The following is an 11,188-nucleotide window of genomic DNA, read 5'->3' on the forward strand; positions in this document are numbered from 1 at the left end:
GGATACCTGGCTTTCACACAGGAGGCCAGGGTTCGATTACTGGTAGCGGAACGTCAATTTTCCAGGCTGAGATGAGAAATCTTCTCAGGGCCGTTTTTCGTCTTCGTGGTGTTGCTGCTCTGGGTTCCAAGTATAAGGTGAGAGAAAGTCAAGGAAAAGAGATACATGCTCACGTGATTGGCGGGGCCGTTTTTAAGGAAGAGGAGATGATTTTGCGGTTTTGGACTGCTGATGCGACAGTGTTGCGTGGCTCGTTAGCCCTTTGGGGTATAGCGTCGTGCTGGTAACGAGAAGGTCATGGGTTCGATCCCTCCACAGGCCATCCCACTTTCTCCGCCAATAGGAAATGCAGTCTCCCGCGAGACTCTGCCACGTAGATTCCAAATGATCTGCACATCGAGCTACAAGTCTGAACGTTTCGCTCAGGGGTAGCCAACGGCCGGCTCCCTTTCGATTAATGAAGTTAAGCAGAGGTGGGCGTGGTTAGTGATTACATGGGTGATAGGCGGGATCTCTGCGTGCTATTGGACCTTTCCCCTTTCACCCCCACTCTCCCCCTTTTGTGTTACAGTGTTGATGTGCTATGATGCCTCCCACAGCAATTTAAATTACGTTAACGAACATAGGATCCAAAATTTAAAGAGGTTCTTTGCAAAAAGAGCGAACGTAAAGTGCAGGAACGACTTTGGCAGTAACAGAACCGTACGAACCCACAGATAATTTCCCAAATATCGTAGATAACACTGTAGGGGAGCAGTGAGAATTCCGAAATTTGTAAATGAAAATTTAGCTTTTCGAATTGGAAAGGAAAGGTAGTCTTGATTAGCGTGTTTCTCGCAGCCGATTGTCGTACTGCTTCTGTCATATTGGCCCTGCCGCCGAGCGGCAGCGAGCGGCAGTCGAGCAAAGTCGGGCCAAGTCGACACACGATGAAGGGGCCGCCCACTTAGCTGCAACGAGGCGAGAGACGAGCAGATACTACTTGTGCAGCGACACTTGGCAATTTCGAGGATCGCACGGTGTTGAACACACACTATTGTGCTACGCAAAAACGACAGCCCTCTTGCGGTGGCCGGGAATCGAACCCGGCTCAACTGCTTGGGAAGCAACCATGCTGACCGTTACACCACCACCGCCGCATTCCGCTGCACGCATCCTGTGTCGCGATGCGTTGCCGCCCCTGCTGCCACCAGAGGCCGAAGCGACCCTGCTGCAGGCGCCCTGTCCGCCCGCACATCCGAACGCGGGTCCACGCCGCTTCCAGGGCGATGCACTGTAACTAGACGCAGGACTGACTTCCGCTGAGAAGTCCACCCTGTCGTGTTCGGCATGGTGGGAAAAGAATTCCTGTGTGCTTCCCTGTCGCAGTGGGCAGCGCGTGACGTCTTCTCAAGGGCGTACGTTCGACCCTCACCCCAGCCATCTCATTTACTCTCCACGACGGTGAAACGCACAGCATAGCTTTTGCGAGGTAAAGCCGTGTTTACAGTTTATTACCACCCAGGCTCCTTTGCGTCAACGTGAGAGTGTTTGTTTGCAGTTATTACTAATTATAGTTTTGCTACTTACACTTGAGACTGAAAGCGATGTTTGTGTAGTATGACTTGGGCGCTTTGGGAGTGAGTAAGCGGGATCGTGGTGGCGGGCAGAGTTCAGCGTTGTCGCCAGATTCGGCCGTAAAGTTCGTGGAGGAGAAATATTTCTGGACCCATTCACACGTAGCTGATACTTGAGGTATGTCCGGTATGGTCTAGTGGCTAGGATACCTGGCTTTCACACAGGAGGCCAGGGTTCGATTACTGGTAGCGGAACGTCAATTTTCCAGGCTGAGATGAGAAATCTTCTCAGGGCCGTTTTTCGTCTTCGTGGTGTTGCTGCTCTGGGTTCCAAGTATAAGGTGAGAGAAAGTCAAGGAAAAGAGATACATGCTCACGTGATTGGCGGGGCCGTTTTTAAGGAAGAGGAGATGATTTTGCGGTTTTGGACTGCTGATGCGACAGTGTTGCGTGGCTCGTTAGCCCTTTGGGGTATAGCGTCGTGCTGGTAACGAGAAGGTCATGGGTTCGATCCCTCCACAGGCCATCCCACTTTCTCCGCCAATAGGAAATGCAGTCTCCCGCGAGACTCTGCCACGTAGATTCCAAATGATCTGCACATCGAGCTACAAGTCTGAACGTTTCGCTCAGGGGTAGCCAACGGCCGGCTCCCTTTCGATTAATGAAGTTAAGCAGAGGTGGGCGTGGTTAGTGATTACATGGGTGATAGGCGGGATCTCTGCGTGCTATTGGACCTTTCCCCTTTCACCCCCACTCTCCCCCTTTTGTGTTACAGTGTTGATGTGCTATGATGCCTCCCACAGCAATTTAAATTACGTTAACGAACATAGGATCCAAAATTTAAAGAGGTTCTTTGCAAAAAGAGCGAACGTAAAGTGCAGGAACGACTTTGGCAGTAACAGAACCGTACGAACCCACAGATAATTTCCCAAATATCGTAGATAACACTGTAGGGGAGCAGTGAGAATTCCGAAATTTGTAAATGAAAATTTAGCTTTTCGAATTGGAAAGGAAAGGTAGTCTTGATTAGCGTGTTTCTCGCAGCCGATTGTCGTACTGCTTCTGTCATATTGGCCCTGCCGCCGAGCGGCAGCGAGCGGCAGTCGAGCAAAGTCGGGCCAAGTCGACACACGATGAAGGGGCCGCCCACTTAGCTGCAACGAGGCGAGAGACGAGCAGATACTACTTGTGCAGCGACACTTGGCAATTTCGAGGATCGCACGGTGTTGAACACACACTATTGTGCTACGCAAAAACGACAGCCCTCTTGCGGTGGCCGGGAATCGAACCCGGCTCAACTGCTTGGGAAGCAACCATGCTGACCGTTACACCACCACCGCCGCATTCCGCTGCACGCATCCTGTGTCGCGATGCGTTGCCGCCCCTGCTGCCACCAGAGGCCGAAGCGACCCTGCTGCAGGCGCCCTGTCCGCCCGCACATCCGAACGCGGGTCCACGCCGCTTCCAGGGCGATGCACTGTAACTAGACGCAGGACTGACTTCCGCTGAGAAGTCCACCCTGTCGTGTTCGGCATGGTGGGAAAAGAATTCCTGTGTGCTTCCCTGTCGCAGTGGGCAGCGCGTGACGTCTTCTCAAGGGCGTACGTTCGACCCTCACCCCAGCCATCTCATTTACTCTCCACGACGGTGAAACGCACAGCATAGCTTTTGCGAGGTAAAGCCGTGTTTACAGTTTATTACCACCCAGGCTCCTTTGCGTCAACGTGAGAGTGTTTGTTTGCAGTTATTACTAATTATAGTTTTGCTACTTACACTTGAGACTGAAAGCGATGTTTGTGTAGTATGACTTGGGCGCTTTGGGAGTGAGTAAGCGGGATCGTGGTGGCGGACAGAGTTCAGCGTTGTCGCCAGATTCGGCCGTAAAGTTCGTGGAGGAGAAATATTTCTGGACCCATTCACACGTAGCTGATACTTGAGGTATGTCCGGTATGGTCTAGTGGCTAGGATACCTGGCTTTCACACAGGAGGCCAGGGTTCGATTACTGGTAGCGGAACGTCAATTTTCCAGGCTGAGATGAGAAATCTTCTCAGGGCCGTTTTTCGTCTTCGTGGTGTTGCTGCTCTGGGTTCCAAGTATAAGGTGAGAGAAAGTCAAGGAAAAGAGATACATGCTCACGTGATTGGCGGGGCCGTTTTTAAGGAAGAGGAGATGATTTTGCGGTTTTGGACTGCTGATGCGACAGTGTTGCGTGGCTCGTTAGCCCTTTGGGGTATAGCGTCGTGCTGGTAACGAGAAGGTCATGGGTTCGATCCCTCCACAGGCCATCCCACTTTCTCCGCCAATAGGAAATGCAGTCTCCCGCGAGACTCTGCCACGTAGATTCCAAATGATCTGCACATCGAGCTACAAGTCTGAACGTTTCGCTCAGGGGTAGCCAACGGCCGGCTCCCTTTCGATTAATGAAGTTAAGCAGAGGTGGGCGTGGTTAGTGATTACATGGGTGATAGGCGGGATCTCTGCGTGCTATTGGACCTTTCCCCTTTCACCCCCACTCTCCCCCTTTTGTGTTACAGTGTTGATGTGCTATGATGCCTCCCACAGCAATTTAAATTACGTTAACGAACATAGGATCCAAAATTTAAAGAGGTTCTTTGCAAAAAGAGCGAACGTAAAGTGCAGGAACGACTTTGGCAGTAACAGAACCGTACGAACCCACAGATAATTTCCCAAATATCGTAGATAACACTGTAGGGGAGCAGTGAGAATTCCGAAATTTGTAAATGAAAATTTAGCTTTTCGAATTGGAAAGGAAAGGTAGTCTTGATTAGCGTGTTTCTCGCAGCCGATTGTCGTACTGCTTCTGTCATATTGGCCCTGCCGCCGAGCGGCAGCGAGCGGCAGTCGAGCAAAGTCGGGCCAAGTCGACACACGATGAAGGGGCCGCCCACTTAGCTGCAACGAGGCGAGAGACGAGCAGATACTACTTGTGCAGCGACACTTGGCAATTTCGAGGATCGCACGGTGTTGAACACACACTATTGTGCTACGCAAAAACGACAGCCCTCTTGCGGTGGCCGGGAATCGAACCCGGCTCAACTGCTTGGGAAGCAACCATGCTGACCGTTACACCACCACCGCCGCATTCCGCTGCACGCATCCTGTGTCGCGATGCGTTGCCGCCCCTGCTGCCACCAGAGGCCGAAGCGACCCTGCTGCAGGCGCCCTGTCCGCCCGCACATCCGAACGCGGGTCCACGCCGCTTCCAGGGCGATGCACTGTAACTAGACGCAGGACTGACTTCCGCTGAGAAGTCCACCCTGTCGTGTTCGGCATGGTGGGAAAAGAATTCCTGTGTGCTTCCCTGTCGCAGTGGGCAGCGCGTGACGTCTTCTCAAGGGCGTACGTTCGACCCTCACCCCAGCCATCTCATTTACTCTCCACGACGGTGAAACGCACAGCATAGCTTTTGCGAGGTAAAGCCGTGTTTACAGTTTATTACCACCCAGGCTCCTTTGCGTCAACGTGAGAGTGTTTGTTTGCAGTTATTACTAATTATAGTTTTGCTACTTACACTTGAGACTGAAAGCGATGTTTGTGTAGTATGACTTGGGCGCTTTGGGAGTGAGTAAGCGGGATCGTGGTGGCGGACAGAGTTCAGCGTTGTCGCCAGATTCGGCCGTAAAGTTCGTGGAGGAGAAATATTTCTGGACCCATTCACACGTAGCTGATACTTGAGGTATGTCCGGTATGGTCTAGTGGCTAGGATACCTGGCTTTCACACAGGAGGCCAGGGTTCGATTACTGGTAGCGGAACGTCAATTTTCCAGGCTGAGATGAGAAATCTTCTCAGGGCCGTTTTTCGTCTTCGTGGTGTTGCTGCTCTGGGTTCCAAGTATAAGGTGAGAGAAAGTCAAGGAAAAGAGATACATGCTCACGTGATTGGCGGGGCCGTTTTTAAGGAAGAGGAGATGATTTTGCGGTTTTGGACTGCTGATGCGACAGTGTTGCGTGGCTCGTTAGCCCTTTGGGGTATAGCGTCGTGCTGGTAACGAGAAGGTCATGGGTTCGATCCCTCCACAGGCCATCCCACTTTCTCCGCCAATAGGAAATGCAGTCTCCCGCGAGACTCTGCCACGTAGATTCCAAATGATCTGCACATCGAGCTACAAGTCTGAACGTTTCGCTCAGGGGTAGCCAACGGCCGGCTCCCTTTCGATTAATGAAGTTAAGCAGAGGTGGGCGTGGTTAGTGATTACATGGGTGATAGGCGGGATCTCTGCGTGCTATTGGACCTTTCCCCTTTCACCCCCACTCTCCCCCTTTTGTGTTACAGTGTTGATGTGCTATGATGCCTCCCACAGCAATTTAAATTACGTTAACGAACATAGGATCCAAAATTTAAAGAGGTTCTTTGCAAAAAGAGCGAACGTAAAGTGCAGGAACGACTTTGGCAGTAACAGAACCGTACGAACCCACAGATAATTTCCCAAATATCGTAGATAACACTGTAGGGGAGCAGTGAGAATTCCGAAATTTGTAAATGAAAATTTAGCTTTTCGAATTGGAAAGGAAAGGTAGTCTTGATTAGCGTGTTTCTCGCAGCCGATTGTCGTACTGCTTCTGTCATATTGGCCCTGCCGCCGAGCGGCAGCGAGCGGCAGTCGAGCAAAGTCGGGCCAAGTCGACACACGATGAAGGGGCCGCCCACTTAGCTGCAACGAGGCGAGAGACGAGCAGATACTACTTGTGCAGCGACACTTGGCAATTTCGAGGATCGCACGGTGTTGAACACACACTATTGTGCTACGCAAAAACGACAGCCCTCTTGCGGTGGCCGGGAATCGAACCCGGATCAACTGCTTGGGAAGCAACCATGCTGACCGTTACACCACCACCCGCCGCATTCCGCTGCACGCATCCTGTGTCGCGATGCGTTGCCGCCCCTGCTGCCACCAGAGGCCGAAGCGACCCTGCTGCAGGCGCCCTGTCCGCCCGCACATCCGAACGCGGGTCCACGCCGCTTCCAGGGCGATGCACTGTAACTAGACGCAGGACTGACTTCCGCTGAGAAGTCCACCCTGTCGTGTTCGGCATGGTGGGAAAAGAATTCCTGTGTGCTTCCCTGTCGCAGTGGGCAGCGCGTGACGTCTTCTCAAGGGCGTACGTTCGACCCTCACCCCAGCCATCTCATTTACTCTCCACGACGGTGAAACGCACAGCATAGCTTTTGCGAGGTAAAGCCGTGTTTACAGTTTATTACCACCCAGGCTCCTTTGCGTCAACGTGAGAGTGTTTGTTTGCAGTTATTACTAATTATAGTTTTGCTACTTACACTTGAGACTGAAAGCGATGTTTGTGTAGTATGACTTGGGCGCTTTGGGAGTGAGTAAGCGGGATCGTGGTGGCGGACAGAGTTCAGCGTTGTCGCCAGATTCGGCCGTAAAGTTCGTGGAGGAGAAATATTTCTGGACCCATTCACACGTAGCTGATACTTGAGGTATGTCCGGTATGGTCTAGTGGCTAGGATACCTGGCTTTCACACAGGAGGCCAGGGTTCGATTACTGGTAGCGGAACGTCAATTTTCCAGGCTGAGATGAGAAATCTTCTCAGGGCCGTTTTTCGTCTTCGTGGTGTTGCTGCTCTGGGTTCCAAGTATAAGGTGAGAGAAAGTCAAGGAAAAGAGATACATGCTCACGTGATTGGCGGGGCCGTTTTTAAGGAAGAGGAGATGATTTTGCGGTTTTGGACTGCTGATGCGACAGTGTTGCGTGGCTCGTTAGCCCTTTGGGGTATAGCGTCGTGCTGGTAACGAGAAGGTCATGGGTTCGATCCCTCCACAGGCCATCCCACTTTCTCCGCCAATAGGAAATGCAGTCTCCCGCGAGACTCTGCCACGTAGATTCCAAATGATCTGCACATCGAGCTACAAGTCTGAACGTTTCGCTCAGGGGTAGCCAACGGCCGGCTCCCTTTCGATTAATGAAGTTAAGCAGAGGTGGGCGTGGTTAGTGATTACATGGGTGATAGGCGGGATCTCTGCGTGCTATTGGACCTTTCCCCTTTCACCCCCACTCTCCCCCTTTTGTGTTACAGTGTTGATGTGCTATGATGCCTCCCACAGCAATTTAAATTACGTTAACGAACATAGGATCCAAAATTTAAAGAGGTTCTTTGCAAAAAGAGCGAACGTAAAGTGCAGGAACGACTTTGGCAGTAACAGAACCGTACGAACCCACAGATAATTTCCCAAATATCGTAGATAACACTGTAGGGGAGCAGTGAGAATTCCGAAATTTGTAAATGAAAATTTAGCTTTTCGAATTGGAAAGGAAAGGTAGTCTTGATTAGCGTGTTTCTCGCAGCCGATTGTCGTACTGCTTCTGTCATATTGGCCCTGCCGCCGAGCGGCAGCGAGCGGCAGTCGAGCAAAGTCGGGCCAAGTCGACACACGATGAAGGGGCCGCCCACTTAGCTGCAACGAGGCGAGAGACGAGCAGATACTACTTGTGCAGCGACACTTGGCAATTTCGAGGATCGCACGGTGTTGAACACACACTATTGTGCTACGCAAAAACGACAGCCCTCTTGCGGTGGCCGGGAATCGAACCCGGATCAACTGCTTGGGAAGCAACCATGCTGACCGTTACACCACCACCGCCGCATTCCGCTGCACGCATCCTGTGTCGCGATGCGTTGCCGCCCCTGCTGCCACCAGAGGCCGAAGCGACCCTGCTGCAGGCGCCCTGTCCGCCCGCACATCCGAACGCGGGTCCACGCCGCTTCCAGGGCGATGCACTGTAACTAGACGCAGGACTGACTTCCGCTGAGAAGTCCACCCTGTCGTGTTCGGCATGGTGGGAAAAGAATTCCTGTGTGCTTCCCTGTCGCAGTGGGCAGCGCGTGACGTCTTCTCAAGGGCGTACGTTCGACCCTCACCCCAGCCATCTCATTTACTCTCCACGACGGTGAAACGCACAGCATAGCTTTTGCGAGGTAAAGCCGTGTTTACAGTTTATTACCACCCAGGCTCCTTTGCGTCAACGTGAGAGTGTTTGTTTGCAGTTATTACTAATTATAGTTTTGCTACTTACACTTGAGACTGAAAGCGATGTTTGTGTAGTATGACTTGGGCGCTTTGGGAGTGAGTAAGCGGGATCGTGGTGGCGGACAGAGTTCAGCGTTGTCGCCAGATTCGGCCGTAAAGTTCGTGGAGGAGAAATATTTCTGGACCCATTCACACGTAGCTGATACTTGAGGTATGTCCGGTATGGTCTAGTGGCTAGGATACCTGGCTTTCACACAGGAGGCCAGGGTTCGATTACTGGTAGCGGAACGTCAATTTTCCAGGCTGAGATGAGAAATCTTCTCAGGGCCGTTTTTCGTCTTCGTGGTGTTGCTGCTCTGGGTTCCAAGTATAAGGTGAGAGAAAGTCAAGGAAAAGAGATACATGCTCACGTGATTGGCGGGGCCGTTTTTAAGGAAGAGGAGATGATTTTGCGGTTTTGGACTGCTGATGCGACAGTGTTGCGTGGCTCGTTAGCCCTTTGGGGTATAGCGTCGTGCTGGTAACGAGAAGGTCATGGGTTCGATCCCTCCACAGGCCATCCCACTTTCTCCGCCAATAGGAAATGCAGTCTCCCGCGAGACTCTGCCACGTAGATTCCAAATGATCTGCACATCGAGCTACAAGTCTGAACGTTTCGCTCAGGGGTAGCCAACGGCCGGCTCCCTTTCGATTAATGAAGTTAAGCAGAGGTGGGCGTGGTTAGTGATTACATGGGTGATAGGCGGGATCTCTGCGTGCTATTGGACCTTTCCCCTTTCACCCCCACTCTCCCCCTTTTGTGTTACAGTGTTGATGTGCTATGATGCCTCCCACAGCAATTTAAATTACGTTAACGAACATAGGATCCAAAATTTAAAGAGGTTCTTTGCAAAAAGAGCGAACGTAAAGTGCAGGAACGACTTTGGCAGTAACAGAACCGTACGAACCCACAGATAATTTCCCAAATATCGTAGATAACACTGTAGGGGAGCAGTGAGAATTCCGAAATTTGTAAATGAAAATTTAGCTTTTCGAATTGGAAAGGAAAGGTAGTCTTGATTAGCGTGTTTCTCGCAGCCGATTGTCGTACTGCTTCTGTCATATTGGCCCTGCCGCCGAGCGGCAGCGAGCGGCAGTCGAGCAAAGTCGGGCCAAGTCGACACACGATGAAGGGGCCGCCCACTTAGCTGCAACGAGGCGAGAGACGAGCAGATACTACTTGTGCAGCGACACTTGGCAATTTCGAGGATCGCACGGTGTTGAACACACACTATTGTGCTACGCAAAAACGACAGCCCTCTTGCGGTGGCCGGGAATCGAACCCGGCTCAACTGCTTGGGAAGCAACCATGCTGACCGTTACACCACCACCGCCGCATTCCGCTGCACGCATCCTGTGTCGCGATGCGTTGCCGCCCCTGCTGCCACCAGAGGCCGAAGCGACCCTGCTGCAGGCGCCCTGTCCGCCCGCACATCCGAACGCGGGTCCACGCCGCTTCCAGGGCGATGCACTGTAACTAGACGCAGGACTGACTTCCGCTGAGAAGTCCACCCTGTCGTGTTCGGCATGGTGGGAAAAGAATTCCTGTGTGCTTCCCTGTCGCAGTGGGCAGCGCGTGACGTCTTCTCAAGGGCGTACGTTCGACCCTCACCCCAGCCATCTCATTTACTCTCCACGACGGTGAAACGCACAGCATAGCTTTTGCGAGGTAAAGCCGTGTTTACAGTTTATTACCACCCAGGCTCCTTTGCGTCAACGTGAGAGTGTTTGTTTGCAGTTATTACTAATTATAGTTTTGCTACTTACACTTGAGACTGAAAGCGATGTTTGTGTAGTATGACTTGGGCGCTTTGGGAGTGAGTAAGCGGGATCGTGGTGGCGGACAGAGTTCAGCGTTGTCGCCAGATTCGGCCGTAAAGTTCGTGGAGGAGAAATATTTCTGGACCCATTCACACGTAGCTGATACTTGAGGTATGTCCGGTATGGTCTAGTGGCTAGGATACCTGGCTTTCACACAGGAGGCCAGGGTTCGATTACTGGTAGCGGAACGTCAATTTTCCAGGCTGAGATGAGAAATCTTCTCAGGGCCGTTTTTCGTCTTCGTGGTGTTGCTGCTCTGGGTTCCAAGTATAAGGTGAGAGAAAGTCAAGGAAAAGAGATACATGCTCACGTGATTGGCGGGGCCGTTTTTAAGGAAGAGGAGATGATTTTGCGGTTTTGGACTGCTGATGCGACAGTGTTGCGTGGCTCGTTAGCCCTTTGGGGTATAGCGTCCGTGCTGGTAACGAGAAGGTCATGGGTTCGATCCCTCCACAGGCCATCCCACTTTCTCCGCCAATAGGAAATGCAGTCTCCCGCGAGACTCTGCCACGTAGATTCCAAATGATCTGCACATCGAGCTACAAGTCTGAACGTTTCGCTCAGGGGTAGCCAACGGCCGGCTCCCTTTCGATTAATGAAGTTAAGCAGAGGTGGGCGTGGTTAGTGATTACATGGGTGATAGGCGGGATCTCTGCGTGCTATTGGACCTTTCCCCTTTCACCCCCACTCTCCCCCTTTTGTGTTACAGTGTTGATGTGCTATGATGCCTCCCACAGCAATTTAAATATCTGTCTCGCGTGTGT

At 52.0% G+C, this 11,188-nt stretch overlaps 6 non-coding genes across 6 annotated transcripts; all 6 read right to left on the bottom strand.

Annotated features, from left to right (window-relative positions):
• Nucleotides 1-1,064: 1,064 nt before the first annotated feature.
• Nucleotides 1,065-1,136, bottom strand: Trnag-ccc (transfer RNA glycine (anticodon CCC)). The gene has a single exon. It is a non-coding gene; the product is annotated as a tRNA-Gly (tRNA).
• A 1,688-nt stretch (nucleotides 1,137-2,824) lies between these two features.
• On the bottom strand, nucleotides 2,825-2,896 carry Trnag-ccc (transfer RNA glycine (anticodon CCC)). Its single transcript has one exon. It is a non-coding gene; the product is annotated as a tRNA-Gly (tRNA).
• A 1,688-nt stretch (nucleotides 2,897-4,584) lies between these two features.
• Trnag-ccc (transfer RNA glycine (anticodon CCC)) lies at nucleotides 4,585-4,656 on the bottom strand. The gene has a single exon. It is a non-coding gene; the product is annotated as a tRNA-Gly (tRNA).
• Nucleotides 4,657-6,344: 1,688 nt separating this feature from the next.
• Nucleotides 6,345-6,417, bottom strand: Trnag-ccc (transfer RNA glycine (anticodon CCC)). The gene has a single exon. It is a non-coding gene; the product is annotated as a tRNA-Gly (tRNA).
• Nucleotides 6,418-8,105: 1,688 nt separating this feature from the next.
• Trnag-ccc (transfer RNA glycine (anticodon CCC)) lies at nucleotides 8,106-8,177 on the bottom strand. The gene has a single exon. It is a non-coding gene; the product is annotated as a tRNA-Gly (tRNA).
• Nucleotides 8,178-9,865: 1,688 nt separating this feature from the next.
• Nucleotides 9,866-9,937, bottom strand: Trnag-ccc (transfer RNA glycine (anticodon CCC)). The gene has a single exon. It is a non-coding gene; the product is annotated as a tRNA-Gly (tRNA).
• Between the last annotated feature and the right edge of the window lie 1,251 nt (nucleotides 9,938-11,188).

The sequence above is a fragment of the Schistocerca gregaria genome, unplaced genomic scaffold, assembly GCF_023897955.1.
Source record: "Schistocerca gregaria isolate iqSchGreg1 unplaced genomic scaffold, iqSchGreg1.2 ptg001085l, whole genome shotgun sequence".
Taxonomy (NCBI): Eukaryota; Metazoa; Arthropoda; class Insecta; order Orthoptera; family Acrididae; genus Schistocerca; species Schistocerca gregaria.